Source organism: Varroa jacobsoni, unplaced genomic scaffold, assembly GCF_002532875.2.
Source record: "Varroa jacobsoni isolate VJ856 unplaced genomic scaffold, vjacob_1.0 contig00751, whole genome shotgun sequence".
Classification (NCBI taxonomy): Eukaryota; Metazoa; Arthropoda; class Arachnida; order Mesostigmata; family Varroidae; genus Varroa; species Varroa jacobsoni.
In genome coordinates, this window is record NW_019214519.1 from 1 (window position 1) to 24,613 (window position 24,613).

General features: G+C 41.7%; 1 long non-coding RNA gene across 2 annotated transcripts; it reads right to left on the reverse strand.

Moving 5' to 3' along the window:
- Nucleotides 1-13,828: 13,828 nt before the first annotated feature.
- On the reverse strand, nucleotides 13,829-23,493 carry LOC111271549 (uncharacterized). 2 transcript variants are annotated; one of them, XR_002686928.2, is made up of 3 exons: nucleotides 23,153-23,493; nucleotides 16,521-16,742; nucleotides 13,829-15,703 (listed from the first exon to the last, which is right to left on the reverse strand). It is a non-coding gene; the product is annotated as an uncharacterized LOC111271549 (long non-coding RNA). The 2 variants fall into 2 exon arrangements; XR_015315366.1 differs by having other exon boundaries at nucleotides 13,829-15,706.
- Between the last annotated feature and the right edge of the window lie 1,120 nt (nucleotides 23,494-24,613).

The window sequence follows — 24,613 nt, forward strand, 5'->3', positions numbered from 1 at the left end:
ATCAATTACTTACCTCGTTGTAAAGACGGGATTCTTGTTCTCATTCATTGTATCCTAGGCCATAACTAAACACTAAAAGTGACGACTTTGAGCATTGAATGAAAAGGGGTTGTTTTCAAAAATCATAGCTTTGAAAATAGACGAATAGAAAGCAGGCAAAAAAAAAGAATTACGACAAATTTCGGAAACATTTTTGATGGAAAAACATCTTTATTCACCCGTGTTACTGTCACTAGAGAACTACGTTAATCGATTTCGAAATGTGTGACTCAGGGTCTATCTCCTTCCTTCATAGAAACTTCATATCCTTTTTCCCGTTTTCTATCCATTTCCGACCCTCAGTTGGGATCGGAGCAGAAAGCAACTGAGGCATCATGGTCACATGATTGTCATCACCATTAGCAACAATATCACGCCCAGAAACAGCAGAAAGGCAGAGCAGGACTCACGCTGTGGGCCTTGTCCCCGTCCCTTGTGCCGCCGTCCCCACCTCACCGGCGCCGGCCAGGATGAATAATTGAGTATAATCCAACGGAAGCAGGAACTCTCAAGTGTCGGTTCGTGTGTTTCTCACAGCTGTGATTTTTTCTGTGAAGGACACGTCTTTGACAAGATTAGCGAGGGAGAAATCTGACTGCCTCTCGATCCATGGCTGAAACAATTCACAGCCCTACCGGTAGCTGGACCACATTAGCTCAGTCTCGTTAAACCGTCATCCGATGGAGGTCACGCCGGATTGAGCTCGGCCAAGCAATTGTATTCGTTGCTCGGTTCGTCGATTTGAAGTTCGAGTCTGTTCTTTAAGCGTTAGCTGTTTATTTGGCAACGCTCATCGATGGCTTCCCGATCCAGTCCTGCTAGACTCGGTTTGTTTATAGGGACTCTGTTTTTTCGGTTTTTCAGCAGTCTTTTTCGGTTTCTTCTTTCCGGGTCGACTTCAACACTTTAGATCTTCTAGCAACGGTATGTGTAGTGGTATGACAGATGGAACTTAACGACAGGGAAGACTTTGCTGGCTGCTGTTACTGGCGTCGCGTTGACTGGAACTGCTTCTAGACGGCGTCCGCAGCACTACAATATGAGTAGTCTTGAAAGGAATAACATCCACTATAGATTATCCCGCCAAGTGAGGGTCATTTGGGGCGAGCTTTCCTGCTCCTTTTTCCTGTGTCCCTAGTATCAGTCTTTAGCTGTACTCACTTTTTGCCTCTTGTCTGGGCATCCTACCGCCAGCTGTCGTTTTTCGCCTTTGACTAAGATTTTCTGATTCGGTGGCCCTTCGCTACAGGCGGAACGGCAACGCTCAGCTGCGATTAGAGCAGAAAGCAACTGAGGCATCATGGTCACATGATTGTCATCATCGTTAACAACAATATCCTGCCCAGAAGCAGCAGAGAGGCACAGCTTACATGGCAGAACAGGACTCACGCTGTGGGCCTTGATACTATTGCCTTCATCTCACCGGCGATGACCAGGATGAATAATTGAGTGTAATCCAACAGGAGAAGGAACTCTTAAGTCTCAGTTCATGTGTTTCAGCAACTTGCAACGCCGCTGTCCCCGAACGAATGTTCACTTCCTCGTCTCTCCCTTTCTACACCCCATTTTATCTAGAGTCTCACAGAGGTCTATTAGAAGAAGGTTAACACAACGTATCCGTAACAGTAACACAACGTATCCTTTAATCGTTTTGTGTCGCTTTCTAGTACGACAATAACGTCAACGGCGAGAGACTACTAGTACTGCTAGTGTCATGGGAAAAAATGTGAACGATTATCATTAAAGCCCTTCTACGCATATAGGGAGTAGTGGACGTATAAGTGTTACACGGCAAGAGCGGACAAATAGCTTATAATTAGCAATTGTGAGCCCTCCGATTGGATTATCGTTTTTGGTCAAACGTTGTGCTTTTTCCGGCTGCACGTACTACAGTCCGGGATAGACCTTTTATCTTCTTAGTTTCTGATAAATGATATGTGAATACGCGATCACATAGATCTTGATTCGATTGCTAAAGCCTACATAACGGATTCTGCGTTTCCTACAAAGACCAACGGCCAGGTGGTGACCAATTCGGCCTACCAGCTTAGCTCATGGCAAATGAGTTAAGACTTTGCTTTAACTACCATGCCAGTCAACAGCGCATGAAGCGGCTGAAGGGAGAAGGGGCTCGCGGTGCAAACTGTCGCTGGCTCCCATTAGCGCAGTCCTAATATAAATTGTAGCCACGTGCGAGAAGACAGCCGTGATTTTTTGTGTTCTCATTCGATTGCTGGGTTTTCTTTACATAACTAAGTCAATGTGCCCTCTGATACACACGACAGTCATGGCGCACAGCTTCTCACTTTGCATATCGGAACTAATGATCCGCTTTTGTGCATCTCGATGCCCCTGCCAGGTTCACCATGGCTTAGCTGTAGTTGTATTTCAGGGAAGGAAAATAACGATGACGAAAATGTTAGGGTGTGCACGCTCCAAACAACCGGGCTGGTCAGGACCGGTGGCCAAATGAAAAAGGATAAATCCGATAAATGGGTAGTCTTGTGGTGCATCCACCCTGCGCAATATTCGAGCCTATATGAAGCGTTACGAGCGCACATCAATGCTTACTGAAGATCGCCACGTGTTACATGCCATTAATACGAACGGCAGTACAACAAACGATGTGCATTCTTTTTTAAGGCATCTTCTAGCTCCGTCTGGAGTACTGACAGATAAACTGGGCGAGCAGTGCGCTAATTCCTATCCACTCATATTAGCCAGCATGTTGGTCTAGCGCCAGTAAAATTGAATCCCTAGAATCCCTAAATGAATTATTCCCTGTTTTTCCGATCAACGGGAATCAAACAAGGGAACGATCAGGGCTACTGGAAAGCGAAGCGACGGGAAATACATGCATCCACCGCCTTAACTAAGCAGTATTCAAGCAAAATACTATCGTCTCATACGAGTTGGAGGGGAACGGCTTTTGCGCAGGTTCGCAACGATCGAGAGGCAACCGGCGAAGCGGAGTTTGTTCATTAATCACACGACTGCTACACGATAGTCAGCCCGCCGCTGTTGTGACGTTGTCCTATGCATTGCCCGATACGAACGAGCACTGCCGATTGGACAATTACCATGCACATATAATAACAATTATAATACACACAAGTAATGGGACACATCAAGAAGTAACATCGAGAAGAGGATCGTTATTGAGAATTCGTACTCGCCGATTTTGATAGATACAAGTTCAGTGATACGCCAGACTTTGTGTTTGACCACGATTTCGGTTGTAAGCGTTGGTATCGTCTCGAGAAAATTCGTTGGCCTCGAGCTCTGCAGTTAGAGGGCATTTAGCCCTGTCTGTGTCCCTAATATCAAAGCAATAACACTGTATCAAAACTGAACTCCGTATGCCATCTCTCCTTCGTATAATCGCGACACAGACACCGAAATCCTCTTTATTCTAACGCTAATATAGACTGTGCGCAGAGCCACCCAAGCTGAACTATTATAGACAAGTAGTAATATTTAATGATGAGTATGTGTTTTAATGTTTTACATAAACATTTATTCAGCATTCATTAAAACTACTTCTGCTCGTAAAGAAACGGATAGACTGTACTCACATCACCGCGATAAGCAGGCATTGCGTGAGGGAAGCAGAAGTGTTTTCCATAGAAAATTCCCTTTACAAAACGACTGCTGCAAGCAAATTGTTTTGAACAATTTATGTTTTCTGAACGATCGATATTGGGGAAAACGTGCGAACATTTCAACGATATAGAGCTTAAACCGCACAAGTTATCTATACAAGTACTATACCGAGCTCGTACTTCTTAGCAAGGACATTGAGAAGCCATCTGAATTTTATCGTGGTTGTTTAATCTAGACCGAGCCTTAACTTTGATGGGTCGTTAATAAACTTCAGGGGACTGGATCTTGACCTCCCAGAAGTGTACAAGGCATACCTGACCACACGTGGATACAGTTTTGCGGATGTATGCAGCATAATGGGCGGTGTTGCAGCACGGGCCCATATTAGTTGATTTGCAATACCCGAATGCTCTCAGAAATCAATAGTACGCTAGGCATAAAATTCTTTACTTTCTTTGCCAAATGAGTAACATAGGTAAAGAGACTCCAGAGGGTGCAGGCTCACTGTATGCGAAATCAACTTCCAGCTAATGTAAAAATGTGTAGCTATAAACTCCCCTTCAGGAAAACGAGAAAGACTGATTTATTAAACCCACACGAAGGATAATATTACAACCTAACAATAACCATGAACATGTTGAAACGTAATGCAAAATTGTGATTATCGTTGAGCTATGTGAGCTCTATATATATACATATGATATTAAACTATCATTATGTCCACTTGAAACAGATTCTTTATTCCTAAAGGGAGCTGTAGTGTTGAAACTTTACGAAAGGATATCTCAAAAGCAGACCGGGAGCATTTAGACTTGAAATCCCTCTAAATTTAATAAAAATGTCAATATCTAGGCGAGAGTGTCGCTTGTAAGTTTCATTATAAAAGAAAAGCGTGGACAAACGGCAAAAATTAAATTGTAAGGAGATTTGTTTCATGAGCTCTTTTCCGCAGCTGTGAACGTAAGCCGCAACGCTGCCTTGTGCCCTTTATAGCTCCCTATGCACCTCGTGCAGAAAGTACGTTCGATCAGATCTTTAATTGTTCGTCTATTGATGTCGATGTATAGTTCTTCAGATCGGATCGTCGCACTGCAACCACTGAACGCCACCGTGACGCTTTACATGCCAAACGTACTTGACAGTGAATTTGGCCACACAATGGTCATATTAAAAAGGAAGTGCGTATATTTGTTACAAGCTTTAGGTTTATATTAGATTATTGTTTAGCTAAAAAATTAGTAAATAGCTCCATTTACGAGTAGATTTCTTTAAAAAAAAGCACTGACTGATAATGGATGTTGCTCACAAGCAGTGACCGGAGTACAATTCTATATTGTGTTAATGAGTCACTCTGCTTAACAATATGCTGACATCACATAATCCACGTCACAGGCCTAGTCCTGCCTAATCGTACCCATTGTACTATTACGCAGCCCCTCAGCACTCTTTGTTCCTTGAATAAGGAAATGAACTACTTTTATTTAAAAAAAAAATATTTTATAAAAAATAATTTTTTATAAAAGTAACGTGAAAAACGTACGCTAATTATGATGATATACCACATTTGCATGCATTCAGAGGTTTAGCCCCGTTCACTGTGCACATCTTCATTGCTTATTTATAATCGTGTACACGTATCAATACTGTCACACCGGAACGTGTAAACAATTTATTATAATTTGTACGGAGTGATTAGATAGATTGTTTATGAAAGGCTGAAGGTGTTCTTGACAACCCGTTCAACGATGTGTCCTGAATAGTTCGGCAAAATGTTTACTTAGGCTTAGCAAGAAGTCAACAAAACAGTTCAATTATAGTACAGCTACTCCTCGATAACTTCATGTATTTTCTTAAATGTGTCTGTTTCAAATTTTCGGAAATCAATTGTCGTCCTGTTGCTGGGAAGAGACCACGCAAATTCTAATTGACCCCTCATTGAATCGACAACAAGGAACATGATCGAGCAGCGCTGCCATTGGACCGTGACCATCACCAGTTTCCTTACTTGTATATCGATACTACATTCAAATGCAGAAGCCTAATATATTTATCTTGATGTACAAATGGCTCATTTCAGTAAAGAACTGGTAATTCGACATCGTTCAATGCCGGTCCTACCGCCAGCCTGCGCTTTTATCCTTCCCTACTCTACAAAGGCCCAGTCTACCGCCTACGGCTTAGCAACATCGGCGGTAGGAAAGTTAGCCAATAAATTTCAATAAGCCCTCATTTGTGTTCGCCCTTGTGTCGATGTTTGCGTGGCATTTTGTGATAGTAGCTATATCCGATCAGGAAACAGGACAAAACGTGGTAGCGACACCCAAGCTGAACTAGGGAAGCGAGCAGGTAACGGAGGACAGCGACGATGTGCATTAGTGGACCAAATAGCAGTAGACTTTTTCAACCGACGCTACGTGTAAGCGCAGACGACTTTTCTCAGAATCACTTTGATCATATTGCCTCATAACAGACTAGATACGCGCACGAGTCAGACAAACTATGAGGAAACCGAATGAATCAAGGGGCAGCGCATCGTTGGATGTCTTAAAGAGTGCCGTCTCCGATATGGCGGCCGCTTATAGTGGATGGGCGCTCTGTGCTCCCGAACTATAACTGATCAAGCCCGAGACATCCAGCTGGTTGACGTGTAACTAGAATGTGGTTCTATTTTATTTCACTTTTTTTTTTTTAAATTTATTTATCTTTTTTTTCTAATTTAAATAATGTTGTAATATCCTCGATGTTCGCTTCTGTAAGAGAAATACCAGCTGAAGATTTGTTAATATTACCATTCTTTTTTCGTTTTCTGCTTCGCTCTCAGTGGATTAATGGAGAGACAGTGTGGTTGCTGGATACGAAATGTCGCAAGCTTATTACAGCGAACTGCTCTAGCCATGTCAAGAGAGATGAACGTATGGAGTGCTTCTAGGTGCTCATATAATACATAGGTGTGAATAACATACCAAAGATCATTATTTTTGACTCTGATATATTTTCTACGTATGGCTTTTATAATCGAAAATGTACCGTGTCTATTACCACGTTTAGGGTTTCAAAAAAAATTGTGCTACAAAAATGCTTGCATCCGTATTTCTCAAAGGTATATAATACATGGTTCATTCTTGGTAGTAGATCCATACAGATTGTGTATCTGGGTATGCCTTTACAAACAATACGACACCTCTGAAAACTTAGGTTGATTGGTTTTGCCCATCCGACATATGACCCCACAGCTCTCTCAATGTATCGATTTTGATGTTACGTATGTTCCATGTTCGACAAAAACGTGACATACATAAGGTACTGGCTTGTCGAAAAAGTATTGATCTAGCTTCTAGCTTGATGCCTTTATTTCAACTATTATTGCACAGGTAATATAAGTCGCGTCGGATCAGTGTTGGCGTCACTTGAAAGCTGAGATTTGACAGTAACAGGCGTGCTATTGGAACACCTTTACGTTATATAGAACACCTTTTCTGTAAAATTTTGTTCGATTTTACAATCTTATTACGATAGACGCTCAGGCCCAGTGAACACTGGGCCGTTTATGGCCAAGATACGGTATCGTAACAACAAGCACAAAGATGCTTCTGGCGCTTTCATTTGTGGAAACTTCGAAACGAAAAGAGTTGATAAAATTATCGTGAATGTTGGACGAGGCCGATACGTGAACAGCCAACAAAACGCCAACTGGGTAAACCACCAAACAGCTTTACGAAGCAAAGAGAAACTGAGGTCAAAATATTTACTTCATCGTATTTTAATTTATATCATTCGACAATCTGGACTAAAACTGAACAATTTCTAAAGCGACTAATCACGAGTTGCGCAAACTAACCACATACAAAAAAAATAGTAGCGCACAAATAAAATCCAACTTATTGTTAGGGAAGTTACGCTATGGAAAGGAATCATGCATTATAGGTTGTTCGGACTTCTGCTGTCAACAACCAACAAAATTACAAGGAGGAGCCATGAAATAAATCGATCGGAGCTAGCAAGCAGAAAAGGCGTCGTACATGCACCTTTAGCTACCAGGCAGAAACTTAATGCTATAATTTAATGTATCCGCTGTACAGCTCGGATCTGGCCTCATCAGATTGTCACTTGTCTGGTCCCCCCCCGGCAGAACCCTCTCATTGGTATTAATTAAGTTTCAATGGAAAAATGCAAACATCATCCGTCACGTGGGTTTCGCCCAGAAACCACAAAAGTTTCGCATTAATGGGTAATGGTGTTTACTGGAAAGTGGCAGAAGGTCATGGATTTAAATAACGCATCGCTCATTGAGTAATATTATTGTAAAAGATAAAAAATATTTGCTTCAAAACAGTCAGCTCTCTTTAGACAAGCTAGGATAATGAGTTCGTTAGCACCGCCGTTAGCAGTGTTGTACCGGAACCATGTGACGACAGTAAATGACACTTTCTACATTATTTTAACTACTGATTGCTCGTTCTTCGACCCGGACCGGGAGTTCTTGGAGCTCCTTGTCGCACCTTGTTCTTCGGGATGGCTATTTTTAGATGGCAGAATTAGATAGAATAGCTTAGATACAAGCTCGTGAAAGTTAGACTTCACGATCAATGTTCTTACCATGAAAACCATTCAATGTTCAAGGTTTAAAATGTACCAGTTTGAGATCTTTGGAAATACCTTTTCCTTGGACGTGCACGAATTGTGGCGTACTTGGGCGTCATTGATAGGGCTTGACCCAGTGACGCCTGGGCACTTTTAAGAATAATCTAGCTGTTAAATTATGACATTTCTAGGCCATACTTGCACGATCGTATTGATGTTGATGGTGGTTAGACTATTCGGACTGGAATATTTTTACTGTACATGTCAATCAATAAACCCTACTTGTTATTTGTAGATAAGGCGTTCATTGCATGCGTGTAGTTGTATCTGGCAAGGCTTAAATAACGTGGCCTTCTCTAAACACTCTTGAAAACGTATACTATGAAAATCAATTTGGGACCTTTAAAACAAGACACGATAATATCAAAAACGATACAGAGGTATTCTGTTTCAACCTATTATTTCATAGTTGTCCACAATACGGTAACACGTATTAATCACGACGTTCAGCAGAGATGATTTTGACGTAACTGAGCTAGATATCCCACCGCGAGCGTGGCGCTAGATACCCGTGTATGATAAATGATTTCCTCTTTAAAGATTAGTAATTTTTCATTCGTTCATAGGATTTTTACCTAATTCAAGAGTCCAGAAGGTAAAAAGGATCGTCTAGCTTGTCATAAATCAGTTAATTCAAATAATGACGTTTTTGATAATTATTCATGCTTTTGCGAAGCTTGAAAACCAAGAAGACTGCTCAATAGAGCAGGTCTTGTTACTCAGGCATTTATCCACGCGTACAGACCGCTTAAACTCTCTCCTTGAAGAGCAAACGTAGTTACAACGGTACCTGTCCCTGAGGCAATAAACAATCTTTGACACAATGAACCGCTCGAAATCGAAGCGCGCTTACATGGCACGTTAGGCCAGAAATTTGATTGTTCAAATAAAAGGAACCCGTACGTCGACAAATATGTATGTATTATACATATATTTCCAAGCCTTTTGTCTTTCCTTTGCTGGCATAACGATACGGATCTCTACCGTTTCTACATTGGTCTTTTAATAACAGCCTCTAGCCGCAAGTGCGAGCCGGCACCGAACTCAGTCTTTCGACGGTTTGTAAAACCAAAACTGATAAAAGCCATAAAGAGACAAACGTTCACTACTACTTTACATTCATTATCTAGCATTGGTCAAAAGACAAATGGCTTAGCTGGTATGAAACCTACGTGCGAAAAGTGTAGGACAGGTAGAAATATGTACAGCGAAAATCTTGAAGATACGCTAATATATTAATCAATTAATAAATCAAGTAAAAAGATCTGAGAAGAAAAACAATGTTGGTTACGATCATGTTATTGAAGTGAACGATCACCTTCTCCTAGCTTCATAATAACCCGTAGTTGATGGGGTTGAAAAAGATTCGAGAATTTGCTTTTGAGCTGTTTATTATTGTTTTTTTTTTTGCTACATGCTAATTTTTTGTTTGACCCAGTCAGTGTTAGGTTACGTTTACATTGATTACGTTTCTCCATCAATATCAATCGTAGTCTTCATATTCAAGCCGTCGACTACTCCGCTGAAGTTCTTCCCAAGCAGCTTTGCTCTAGGGTGGAAAGGACATCCGCGATGGACGTTGTCGGAGTGGACGTAAAGAATCGACCGTAAGCATTTGCCATTAAAAGTAATTTACATATCTTAAATTCTTGCTTACAACCCTGAGAGGCAACGAAACCCATGAGTATTGCTCGGAGAAAGAAAATCTGGAAGCCGAGGGAACTCCGATGCCACGTTCTTTGGATCACAACCCGTTACGTGCTCAAAACAACGGTCAGTCTCACTTCCTCTAGATGTCTGGTTATAGTATAGCATAACTATTATAAAAAATTTGAGTTTGCCGCTATGCGAGTTGTCCTGGAATTACCAGAAGCAAACGTATAAATCATCAGAGTTGTCGGGCTAAATGATTCTAACGTTTGAGTACTATATAATGTAGGATGAATACGCCGAGCCGTATAGAAGCTTCAAATTCAATCCCAAAAGCAGCATATATATATATACACTACATGTGAAATTAGTTATGAAGCTAGAGGGTGCTGATTCGAATCTTACTGTGTTACGTGCACACCGGCTTTGATATGCCGTTAAGGAGACTGTCTCTTTATAATAATGGCTGCACTCACAGATCGACAGTTCCGTGCAGAAAATTTAGGTACGCTTACCATTCTGCGAAGCCAGGACTGTTAGAATTAGATAATCCTTGCGTACAAATATATTTGCGCCCCATACTGCCGCTACCGTTGCGTATGGAAGCGCACTTTGTCTAGCTATGACTGGCCTTTTACGCCGTCATCCTAGCCGTACTCAAAGAAATAGCTCCTTTGTCTTCTTTGTTTATGCTATGCTTCAGGTTATTACACTACCGGGACTTCCTGCTTCGGCATTAGTATGCATTATGTTAGGCTGTTGAGGGAGAAATGGCCGGTTTAATTATAACATGAATTGACATGTAGCGTTGGAAAGCTCTTACTTGATTCTATTAGACCATTGTCCTCAGATTTTCTTCAGAAGCCTAAATCAGAAGAAGTATCTTTGAGCTGATGACAAAAACAGTATCTTCTGGCACTTATTTCTCTCTAGCTGAGCTAAAAAGTCGCGAAATAACTGAGTCATCTTTAAGGGGAGAAAGCGATCACTGCAACCTTGTAGAGCAAACTTCCCTATAGATCAAACTGGAAATGCGTCTCTGCCAGTATACAAGACTTGACCATCCATAAACAAAAACTATGAAGAAAATAATGCCCATTGCTTTTTGATCTAATTATGTCAATTTCTTTTAATTATGATTCAAATTGGCAGTTCAAAGTTCAGAGCACGTTTTCGGCGTTATTGTTATCACCTAAATTGATTTATCTTTAATCGACAACCCCGATTATGAACTGAGCCCGTGTATAATATCGATATTACAAGACGTCCTGCTTGAAACTAGATTCGATATTTTGGCGTACCAGTGCCTGACCATAATATTCTTTCGAATTAGGCTCGTGCCCATTTTATTTTTGCATCAGGCCAACGTTTTTCTTGGCCTATTCTATGCCTGAAGTATTTCACAATCTCCAGTTATGGACACTGTTACGGGAGGTGTGAGGTTCGTGCGCTCGGCTTCGCAACCCAGCAACCTGTATGGTTGGTCCTACTTCAATTTCGAGTTATTTTTATTTTCTATTTATCACGGGAAAAATATGGAGTGTGAAGTAAAAAGGTTAGGCTAACTTACCAGTTTTAAAATAATGGATTATCTCGAGGTCGAACTAGCTCGATCGCAAAACACTGTCCTGCTGCTGTTAAATAACCTCGACACATTTATTTTTTTCCTACTTGTTGTTTAGGTAGGCGTCTTTTTGTGACAACCTGCGCCTACACCTACTTCTCCAATCTTCATACGAGTGACATGAGTCTGATCTGTTCTCAATTCGACATGCTGTATTTGTAACAGGTTTCCGACAATCGCGTTACGTAGGGTAACATGGAGCTATGGACTGACAGTCTCTTTTAATCTTACTACACTTATCTATCATGCAAAGACGGTGGGAACCAGCTTTCTCAGCTGTTATTTTTGCAGTGGACTTGTTCTTGCTCTCCCCTTCTCCTGCCATTTCCCTTTTTTCCGATATCACTGCCTCCGATGTGGGTTCCCAAATTAAGTATCATGTAGTAGTCAATCGCTTGCTCAAACACGGAGACTGTCCAAGCTCATAATCTGTCAAAACAAGAACGTGCATACTTATATTATAGGTATAGAGCAAAAAAAAAGGGACATGCGCGCATATAAACCGCACATTGCAAGGCATCCATACCTGCATATCATAATCCGGGCAGTAGAGCACTATTGCTAGTGACACGCATGTGGTCTATCCAATTGGCCCTACATCAGGCCAACCTGTTTAGTCCATTCGCCACTTATAGCTGTTAGACACTCACTGAGGCATCTTTAGAGTAAGGCACGCAGGCATATTTAGGACGCACCTCGTATCGAACGAAACCCCTCTATCCCATACGTACCGTGACGTCAAACGTCTTTGGTAAGCACATCAAGTTAGCCCGTATCAACCTTCGCTGCAAACCTTCGATCGACTGAGGCGTCCGCTAGCGCTTATTTAGCTCGATAGCTGCGGATCTATTAGTACAGAGCTTTCTGTGTCCATCCATACATCTCTACTGTGACAGAGAAGCCTCAATTTAGCTTTCAAGCGGTTCCTACTGCCGCTATGCGTCAGCCGCGTTGGCTGCACTAAGATACAACGCGTGTAGTAGTGCCAGCTGGCCTTACCAGACACGCGGTTGTGCTGACTGCTGCAGCACAAATGGTATGACATCATTCGACAGTAGCCAATTAACAGTTGACTGTTGTTCCTGCACCAGCATAACCGAATCCAAACTACGCCCAAAACATCAAAGTAGTTACCACCGTCCGCGTCAGGTCAGCATAGTACTAATTATCTCAGCACCAGATATTTGCGAGGGAGGATGAGAGGAACTGTACCGGGTGGCCGTGGGGGAAACGGCATCATTCTTCGCCTATTCTTTCCTGGACATCATAGACCTCATAGGTATCTACAACCGAGCTATACGGCATATGTCTGTGTGAACTATGCAGCAGGCCGTCGGACGGCATAATCATCGATAGCATCATAATGTATGGTATATAGCCATTATACACTGACGTGTACGTTTATATAGGTGTCGGAAAAACAACTCGCGGCAGCAGCTAGCACGGAACTAGTTGTCAGTGAGCTAGCGGTTCGGCGAAAAGGGGAGGCAACGCACAGACTGACCTACAGAATATAAATTGTTGTATAATAGGCAGATTTGTATCAAACAACTCGACAAACAAACGAACGCAGCGAGCGGTCAATAAAAACTATAAAGAATAGGGGACTGATTTCCAAAGGAATTAGCCAGGATGAATAAAAGTAGGAAACCCTATTAACGCTATTTATTACGAAATATGATGTATAACCTTCGTTCGGCTACTTTGCCGTTCAAATAGTCATCCATATGTCCATATGAACGGTATATACCCAGATATAAACGTATCCTAACAGGGATGAGGTAGTCCTCAGGGTTCTTTAGGTCCACGGTGAAGACAAGAATGCCAGGCAGATCAGGGTTCGCGTTAGGCCATGTGATCGGTCTGCATCGCTTTACTACCACTGTCGCTGTTTACTTTGCATAATTAGGTTGTTATCTGCAGAAGTATGAAGATGAAGGGGCCACAAAGGGACAAAGGAAGGCGGAAAACAAGAGGAATATATCACTGTTCTGTAGTGCTGATCATCAAGAAAGGAATTATCCAGCCAATTTAAGCATTTTTATATAGTTCAGCTTACCGAAATTGATCTAGATGGCTGTCAGAATGGTTCTTGCATGGCCATTTACTTGCTTTTACACAGCTGAAAATATGCCCTAGGGAGGGTGAACACAAGCTTACTTTGAACATTTAGGGTATAACGCTTTCAATATTTGATGCTGACTTACGAGGACAGAGGGACCAAACAAACGAAATGTACAACGTTCGATACCGTAGAGAGAAAGCAACATCTACAAGCAGAAATCAATTTATTTGTTTGCGACAGCGTTGGAGTTACCTAGGAACGAATTATCCATTGACGCAATATAGAATTCAATCCGCTAAGGTCTTTGCGGTGTGTTAGATACCTCTTTATTTGCATCAATCGTCGTTTTATCATCATTTTGTTGTGGTAATTAATTTGCAAGACCCTTATCATGTGTTCAGTCAAGCAGATCCCTCGAGATGAACGCGCGAAACCCGAAGTCCGTATGCGACTAGTATTCGCTATACATGTTTAAAACGCTCTATATGGCAAGCACTATAAGGGCAATTCATCTCTTTGAAGAGAACCACGTACAATCGATTTAATTCGGGAAAGCTTCGGACGATCGCAATCGGAGTTCTATGTGTCCAACTTTGGACAAGAACGAAGTCTTGATCCCAGTCGTTCTTGGTTGGGAACTTGAGCGATTTTTGTAATCTGTTGTTTGCGTCAAAAGAGAGAAGAGCTTTCCAATGGTAAAAGGCAGACGGTGAAAGCGACTTCGATGAAAATCGTTGCTCCATTTGATTTATCGCCAAACGTTGTCGCTCATTGAAATCTGTACACAAAGCAGCCATATTAGTAGGTGCCGAGCCGAAGGCAAGTCCAGCTGCAACAGAAAGGGTAACCCCCATAGCAGATACATACCTCAACATAAAACGAACGTAGGCGTTGGCTTAGGTTGAGTTACGTTAACCTTTTCGACGCTGCTGCTACACTGAATGGAATCCCACTGCCAATACAACACAAGCTAAAGGAAGAACGCTACTGGCAAAGTGATCTTTTCTCACTAGCAAAGGAGGCGATGTATATGACCTTACAACGGCAACCAGTGCTGGCGTTACATAGAGTATTTGGAAGCCGCTACCGCTGTCAAGTCAATGGATACGGCTCCTGAAAATGACTAAGAGCTTGCACGTTCATTGATGGTCATAGGAAGTTTCAGGAGAGATTCAGGAACTGTGTTCGTTCCCAGAAGCAAAAGCAAAATGCCTCTTAGGGTAAAGAACAACATATATTCTGTTGCGTCGTCATAGTAAAAGAACGAAGAACTTGACGTAAAATGCCCCCTGCTGCTGATGATGGTCATGATGAGAAGGCTGCCACTGCCCGTTTCGTAGCTTATGCTGCAGCCCCATCACCAATTGTTAGATGTGCCGTCGCTGTCCGGGGTCCGTGAGCCCTTCCTGTCGTTGCAATAAACTATGTAGAAAAAGAAGAGAAGGGAAGCCAAGAAGAAAGGATATCTTCCAGCTGCAGATGCCTTTCATTCGTCTTTCTTGCTTTTTTGTATGGAAGGAATGAGGATGGACTAGAGAGGAAGAGAGAGAGAAGTAGAAAACTGCGTAGATCAACATGGTCGGCCGCTCCCCCAACGGAAGAACTGCCCATGACCCCCTTGTTTGGTTTCAAATCACCCACCAGCCGACTAGTCCTGGCACCACTGCTGACCGATCGAAACCCTATCCCGCTGTTAGCTAAAGCGCTCTGCTTGCAACCAACAAAATCTCCCGCCGCGCCGCAACCGAAGGATGACCGCTGGTTTCTTTGAATCCTGTCGACGAGTTTTGCTGGCCTGCTGGCACAGAGCGCCAAGGACTCCTCTGTTCACTCTGCCGCTGAAACTGGGTACATTAAGGGACGTGAAGGAGAACGAACGTGAAGGGTAAACGAGGAGAAAACCAGTGGGAGAAAACAAATCCTCGAGCCGACCAAAAGAAAGAGGAATCCTGACTGATGAGCATGATCCGGGTCCTAGGCTCGCTAGCTGGCTGGCTGACTTGCCTGACTTCGACGAAAACGAAATCATTGAGTCGCGTATGGGCAGAACAGGCAAATGATGGTCAAACCGTTCGTTTTACCTGCTGATAAAATAAGGTGAACCTTATGCTTATTTGCTAGCACATTCTGTTTTTGTATTTAGGTCTCATTAGACCTCATGTAATAGCATTTTAAATTAGATAAACTGAGTAAAATCGAAACTATGCAGACGTGTTTCATCGAGTGACCCCAAAAGACGTGTAGAGATACGGCACCGCTTAGCGGAAATCGCAAGACGCATTCGTTTGATGACAAGCATCTTCGTTTCCGATTAAATTAGCGTGCCTGTAGTTATAATATGGAGATATATTTATGTATATATATATACCTGTGACGTATATTGAAAATAGTAGCCATGCAGAGGTAAATATGCAGTCAAAAGAAAAAAGGCAAACGCCCGATTTGAACTAGGATGCCTTCTGCACCTTCCTGCATTGATTTTATCTTAACTTAATGATTCACTAGTCTTATCCGACTATGAAAAAGAAGCTAATCATACCAGTCGTTCGAATTTTATCAACGGTCAGCATCGACATTTTCTATTGTAGCTTGATCATTCTTTGTGATAGTATTCAGCAATGCATTGTAATTCGGAGAGATAGATTATCACGGCTGCAGCAACTGATGGTCATCGAACTGAAGGCCAACAGCCTCGTGGTCATATTTTTTCTCAATAAATATTTTACGTTACTTGGAAATGTATAGAAATCCAGCAGAGCAATCCAAAGGGCTCTCAGGTGCATCATGAACGCACAGAAAACGATCTGAGGAGCAGAAATTTCGACCTAATGGTACTTTTATACAGCCAAGTAACAAACAATCATAATGGCACTGAAGTAAAAGGAAATATCTCCTTACCTTAAGAGGGATTACCTCATCCCTCATAGATGATAGAAGGTTGGACATCGGCCATGAGCGAAAGATTTTTTCAGTGGAAGTCCCCCAGGGATTAGTAGTCGGTTTAGCGTTATGCAGTTTAGCATGCATTGACGCACTGGCAACACCTAGCCTAGCAGATGGAGTTGAATAGTACATGTAGATGATCTGGCGCCTCTGTTTGCAGCGAGAACGAGATTGAGGCTGGAAGACAAGACGAATGTCGTTTTGGACATGATCAGTACCTGGATGTAACAGCATAACCTCAGGGTAGTGCCGGAGAAAAGTGAGGCCATCTTCTTAACTAAAAAGAGGAAATCGGAGAGGTCAACCTTAGATTCCCCAAATCAGTCTTTAAAATTAAAAATGCGGCCAAATATCTGGAATTAACACAGGACCAATGACCACGGCCCATGTTAAGAATGCGGCTGGTAAGGGAATAGTATGCACAGCGAGCTTGGTACGACTTGTACTCAGAGTCGGGAAGCGACCGAGAGCCTTAGACGGCTATTGGCCTCAGTGGCGAAATCACCCCCTACATTACGGCTCTCCGATTCGGAAAGAGAGGACCCCGGACAAAAAGAGTAACAGAAATACTTTTCTATCGGTTCAACGGGCAGTTGTCGTCAGGCTGGCTGTAGCCTATAGAACAGTATCTATAAGGGCTATTTTCGTCCTAGCTACGTTAATCTCAGGGAATTTATTGGCGGGTAAAAAGGCTGAGCAAGATCTTGACGGAACTATAGATTTTTCGTCGGAAAGATAAGCCACTTTGAGCTGAGCAAATGGCAACAGGAACGATGCCTGGCATAAGCAAATGGTTTTACAGACCATACGCGAGCGCTATATGGAGTAACCCAGGTGCGTATTATACGTGGACAATTTGAAACATTCATGGAGAAAGACTCAGGCCATCTAGAGTATACGATCTTTGGATATGGAGCTCTCCAAATTGAAAAAAATATGAGGCGTAAAATGGAGCCCGGTGGAGAACAATTAAAGAGATTATCGACGACATGATTACATTGCATAGGTGGCTTGTTTGAGAATATAATGGGGAAGAAAGAAGCACTTGAATACTAAAAGAAAAAAAAGTGCAAAGGGAGTTGCAACTAAGCGACCGCTTCGGTTAGGTGTACTCAATGTCCTGTCGATTCAGATGTGGATACATGGTAGAGATGTGAGCTCTCCTAATAAACGCTGGGCTCAGTCATGATGGTTACCATCATGGGTGGATGAAGTCACCTGTTAGAAAGAAAGTTACAGGTGCTTTAAGTCCAGCACAGCAGGCAGAAGCTTTGGTTTACCCGTACATAAAAAAACATTTTCTCTTTACTTAAAAAAGTGTCCAGGTACTAGACCTGAATGCGCGGCTAGTCACAACTACGAAATGTCTCACTTCAAAAGTCATACTTCGGCATCAAGCTTTCCTTTGACACTCTCCCGAAAAGACTTACTGCATCAATATGTCCAGTGTAGGGAACGCAACTGGATTAAGGTATTTTTTATATATTTTAAAAAACTCGATCTCGGGTTCACCGCCGTATCTGCCTTATCAAAATCTGGTGAAACGAGGATCAACGTTATCGCCCTATTAACTGTCGCATCATGTTGGTTTCACAATTATGGTACTCGTGTTAGCTACGGCAAAGGTTTGACTAGAGAATGAGTGCAAGCGAAAAGACGCAGCTTTAACCACCTACCCCCTTTACGGTCCAAGCAATTACCACGTCTGCCATCAAGGGAAGGGCTCGTGTCCCTCAATGTACATATGTCTTCACTGTCCTGCTACTGAATAATGCAAATGGTTGGGTCGGACACGAATTCACTGTTAAATAAAGTACCGCTCCACTTTTTCCTGTCTAGTTACATTAATCGATACTAGAATATCTCCAGCTCCGTGTGACCGGAAAATAACGCTATAAAGCTATTCCCGTCTGTCAGAAGGTGTTCATCAGGGTAAGGATTGATTTTGACCCGACCTATATAATTGTTCGGTCCTTGACTCGTGAGACTACTGTGTTTTAAGGTGATTAAGTCGGCAGGGTCAAAGACGATGTCAAGTGCAAACAAGCAGATGGGGGATACCTTAACAGAAATGCTGAAGTTAACCGTATGGAGATACGTTCATTACGGTAACCACGCAATGCTCTTTAGACTTTTACATGGTAATTTTTCAATCACTCTGGTTTCAGGTGAAAAAATGACCAGTCGAAATTACGAAGGGTTTTGTATATATGATCAAAATCTTATATATACATATACCCGAATAAGTATTGCCGGCTTTAAATGTAAAAGTGAAGCAAACATTTTTTTATACTTTAAAGCAGCGGTACTGAACTAAACATACGCCATCTTGATCAAAGGCGTTCTATGGTGACGCCATAGAACCATCGCTGAAAAATTTTGTTGATTCTTGGGTGAAAAGTTGTACGAGACATTTCTGTATTCATATATTGGAACCACATCAGTACTCCCAAGGGAGGTCTGCAAAGACCAAAGCAGATGATAGTCCTACATATAAAAGGCATGGGCTATACCACTTCTATTCCCTCAAGTTTTGCCGGGTAGCTAAATATGCATGTGGTCTGGCGTTGTAATGGACTAAGAGTACATCGTATCCAGTTGATTTTTTTTAATAGCTTGTTACTGTAATTTTGTTAATCGCTGGCAGTAGTAGCTCACAACGCATAACTCGCATCCAATCTCATAGTACCACCTTCTTTATAGTCAGTCCGGATTTAAGCACAGATTGTGGAGCTTTTCTTCACATAGACCACGCACATTATTACCGCATATAATCCACTTTTCATAATTAGAAATGGTTCAACTTAGTTATTTCTCGTTAGAGAAACATGGAGCTTCCTTCAAAAGATTTCAAACTGCTTGGATATATATGTTTAGTTTTTTGGTGATATCGCGCTATAAGTTGATCAACTCTCTTTCATTATTGGTCAACGGCTACCCGGAGCATTTTGCACATCGAAACGATAAAAGCATATTTGGGCCGTGTCTTAAGCCCTATTCTAGAGTAATTTTAGGAAAAAAAAAATTAGAAACGATAGGAAAAAAGAAGTCGCATTATTTCAAGTCTGAATAAAGGTATTCCTCTAATTTTAGCATATTACTGTCAAATCTCAAGGCTTAGCTGATATTAATCGGTGTGACTTATATTGCCTGACCATCTGGCTAGAAAGACAATCATTTTCAACAATCCCATATATATAACTATTGCAACACACATTCAAAGCTTACTAATTCATCTCTGGTCATTTTAACATGATGAAAACTTTAACTATGTTTGCCTGCATGTAGAACGCACTTGAAAAAATTGTTGTTAAAAATTTTTAATTGGATTTTTCAACTAAACGTTTCATTGAACGAATAACCGTTTTTTAAGCTGAACTACATTTGAAATGAAGAAAAATGAAGTAGACCACTAACTTCTAGAAAGAACCTATAGTATTTTGCTCTTTCATTTGAATGATATGAGATATTAATACTAGATGTACTAACAAGTAATTGTGTGTTATCTATAGAGTATTTTATCTGTTATTATCAATAACGTAAAAATAGTGGTGTCGTGTGAAATATTCTGTATGATAATTTACTGAGCTACGCTAGGCAAGGCTACTATATTCCAAGGGCTAATGTAAACAGCGCATACAGATTGCAAAAGAACCTTTCTATGAATGACCATAAATCTATTAATAAATCAATCGTACGAGCCTTGCATGAACGTACAGATTCTCTGTAGAATCTATTTTGCAATTTGTCGCACTTTTGACAAATTGTTGACACAGCTTGACGAAACACGCAACTATAAAAGTTACGCAATCAGCCAGAAACGGGAATATTCGTACAACGTATGTTTGATCACAAAATCCACTCTCTCTCGACGCCGGTCAACTCTTTCCTTACCTGGGCGCCTTTGGCGAGTGAACGAGCTTCATGATATCCGTTCGCATCGTCTTTTTCACATTACGTATAGTTTCTATAGATTTTCGTATTTCTCTGTCTCCGTCTGATAGCCTGATACACAATTCCGCGACCGGCGTCAGCGCTACTGATACTGGTGCTAGCGAGAGCACGATTATGATGACGACCCTACGCCAGCATTATTCGCAACGCTCCTTGAACAGACGCACGAGAGCTAACAGGAACGCAAAATGAGTTGCCTGATGAACCCCCCGAAGCGAACGTTGCTTCCCCTTTTGAACATCCAGTTCGAGAGCGGGTTTATGCGTCAGGTCTTCCCGCCGTGTCGCTCACAGGGCCGACAGTATATCGCCGTGCCGCAGCGGTGGATGAGTCGAACAGACTCGAGCCAAACGGAATCGCTTAGAGTGGGACTAGAACTGCGCTGTGGTAGTAACCAAGTGCAGGTAGTACTGCAACGTTACGACAGCCACGACGACGATATAATAATTAATATTTGGGCTTGATTAATGAACATACCATCGAATATTTTATTCACAAATAGAACTAACGCTGGATACCTGGCTGCGTGATGGTGGCAAGCAAAACTAGCTGAGCTTACCACAAAACGTGCCAACGAAGCAACGCATGTGAATTAACTACGGCTACTATAGCCCCTAATTCTGGCCGGAAAGGTCGCGTAACGGTAATACAGTGGCCTATTTGATATATTGTAATGGAAGGTAGCAGCAATGCCTGTACCCTATCGGGAAGAGTCGTCTGACGGTAAAAGGGTGTCGCAGTGTGTGGATAAGTGAGCGTCCCCGATGGCAGATCGGCGGCTGAAACTGAGAAGTCCCGAGGCCAACAGCACATGGACAGACGCGTCTGATCACATTGTAGCACACTACAATGTGATTGACTACATTTACAAATTGCATCTCTATTTAGAAATGCAAACAATTCATCAGACAAATAATTGATTCAGTCAGTGATTCTATATTCACAAGCCTATACAGTCTCGTTTTGTTGCAATTCTGGTATCTCAATGGTTCTCTGGCTCTTTAGTGTTGGTAGCCCGTCTTGTCACTGTTTGTTCATTTCGTAGAATTTTATAAAGTTTATTCTTTCGACTGAAAGGATTACATACGAAAGTAAAAAGGTGACCTACGGTTAGTTCAGCCTTATGTACAATGAAAAAAAGGGTGTCAATAATCAACCATCGTCAAGCTAGAAATTAAATATATTCAATGAAGTAGGCAATCGTCTATTATGCATATTGTACTTTGACTACTCAGCTTAAAGTTCAAAGTTTTAAGCGATACCCAATAACAACGCCAAGATAGAACATTAACGTAAGTCAAGTTCAAACAATTTGAATCATTTCTACATACATGTATATACCTACACAATTTGTATAAAAAAAGGGAAAAAACTACTATTCTTGTAAACATTGAGCAAGATCCAAACTTATCCAAACATTTCCTAAAGACATTACTAAAACATCTTATTTTGATTAAGTCATACGAGTCGTCGCTAGAATAAGAGATCCACGTATTTTGAGTTTATGTTTATTTTATGAGAACACTAACATAAGTCCGTTGACAAATAGTATCTCAACTCGAGCGCGCAATTAACTCTAACTAATTGATTAAAAATATTAACAGGCAATACAGAGTCTACGACGTGATCAAATGTAATCTTGTTCTATACCTCACAGCAAGATCGTCCTCCTGACGATACATCGTGTGTATGTACGAGCTACGTGAAGTTAAGGACTCGACTGAAGGCTGACGGATGCTCCCAGTCTCTAGTATTGCGTATCGATCTAATACGGAAGATATGTATCACTTTTTTGTTCTTTGCAGCTTGAATAAAGTGTAGTGTTTTCAAAACGGTCGTCGGCTGTCTGGCATCACTAAGAGCTCACAAACGCGTTAGCGGTGCAGGTCAAAAAAACTTGCATTGACTGGTCTAATGGGAAGCTTTAAATATAACCTCTAGTGTTGACCTACCAGTAAAAAAGGCCATTTTTCCTCGAGCTGTTCCCGCAGCACCGAAATAGCGGACTAACTAATATCAACTAGAGAAAAAAACACTTCATCACGCCCTCTGTCTGATCGACATAGAGGTGAGCTGAGTTCATCTTGTGGTACAGGGCTGCATGTGTATTCATGAAGATGAATAAGTACGTGTGTATTCTTCGAAATCCACGTCAACGCATCTCCAGTGCAGATAAATTTCCCAGTTATCTAAAGTTCCAACATTGACCACTTCCGATGGTTTATATGGTTGTTCAATATAGGCATTATATATATTGCCATCCCTCTTGATCATACCTAAGCTATGTGTATATACAGCTCGAGTATGTTGAAAAGGAATACGCGATTCCGCAAGAAAAATTTAGTGCGCCTGAAAAAACCTTTCGCCTAATTTATTTTCATTTTCTGCCTTGTGAATTCATATTTGGGTCTTGACGTTTACGTTGACCCGAAAAGGCAAGAGTAGACAGGCTTGGAAGAACTGATCTCTGTGAACATCAAACGTTGGTTTGAATTAAGCTTTCAGCTCAGGATTTTTAGAGCAAGCGTTAGATTTTGTGAAACACGTTTCATCCATCTTTCTTTTTGCTTTGAAGTAAACGACACTACCCTAGTAGAAGTTCAAAAGATAACTATCGTAAAATAACCCGTTACCTTTGATTAGTTTTCCATATAATTTTCTAAACACCTTGCGACGTCGAATTCCATTTGCTAAATTAGGAGACATCTTAGCCACTACGTCACTCTTAAACATATCATAATTTTGAATCAGACACACTCTTAGCGGGCCTTTTTGGCTGTCTCAGATGCGCAAATCTATCTCGAAATCACTCTTTTGATGAAATCGGCACAAACGTGATAATAACATAAGGGGAGATAACTAATACTAGTGAATGCGTCCGAAGACAAAAGGCGTCATAAATGAAAAGAACAAGCTCCTTACAATAGACGCAATACGTATAGCCTTTAACCGGTATATAGCTATGCATAATTGATGTTTTCTTTCCCATTCAGACTAATTCGAATAAGAAAATGGTACAACAGATAAAAGCGCAGACGTCAGTTATTTTCCTCTAGTAACATTTGCACGTCTACCAACCATCACGAACGTCTGCTCTAAAGCCTCTGTGTGTCACAGATTTCGCGATAGGTTATCTGCGTGCGTCTGTGTGTCTGTCACGTGTTGTGTACGAAAGCGAGCATGTGGCTGTATGTTTACGCGTAGATGGGTCTATTATGATTTGTCATCAGATGCAGCAGGTATATTCCGATGTTCTACGCTCAGTTATTGAAGTCCACAGTAGCGAAGGGAACTGGATCTATTTTCCTGATTCGTGATCTGGTCGGCTCTTTCAAAGTTTCGAAATAGAGACGAAGGGATTCCCATACCCCTCGCGTCCTGCTGTACCATGCCCCACGTAGTAGCAAAGTAGTCTTGAGCATCGTCCAACTAACGCAGTTCGACCGTTTGATACTGCCATCGGCATGCCGCCGCTGTTACTGCGACTGGTGCGGCTTGCTATTTAAAGTACAAAGTAATAGGGGATCTAGATGGAGTCCATTGGACTCTCAGTAGATTCACTTCCATTGAAGTCGTATTTCACACTCGAACAAGCCATCCCACTCGTCGGCTATAAGTTATGCGCTGCACCCGTGTCAGCAAGAGCGCGTCTGCTGTTCGCCTGCCCCACCCTTGAAGTAGCTGAGCTCAAAATATATTTCTTCTTTACTTAGTTGAATCATCATCATCATCATATACGGCTACCGCCGTTACTGATTTTGTTACTGTACCGCTTCGTATCGACGACAACGACAACTATGTTCCTTCGGGTTCTCCTTGTACCTTCACCCCCCACTAGAGACCTTTCTCACTACACTCGCATACATTCATTTTCTATAGTCGCAGTGTTTGTCGCAAGGGATGGTTGTTAAAACTCTGCGACTTTCATTCTGTAGCTAATAGCGACAAATGTATATGTCTATACGAGAGCGAGTATCCTGGCTGTGTTCCTTCTGATGACGATTTTGCCAGGTGATTTAGTGCCAGCTACTAGAGACAACCTGTTTTACAATTTTCCATAACAAACTTCATATTTGCAGTACGTTACAATACAG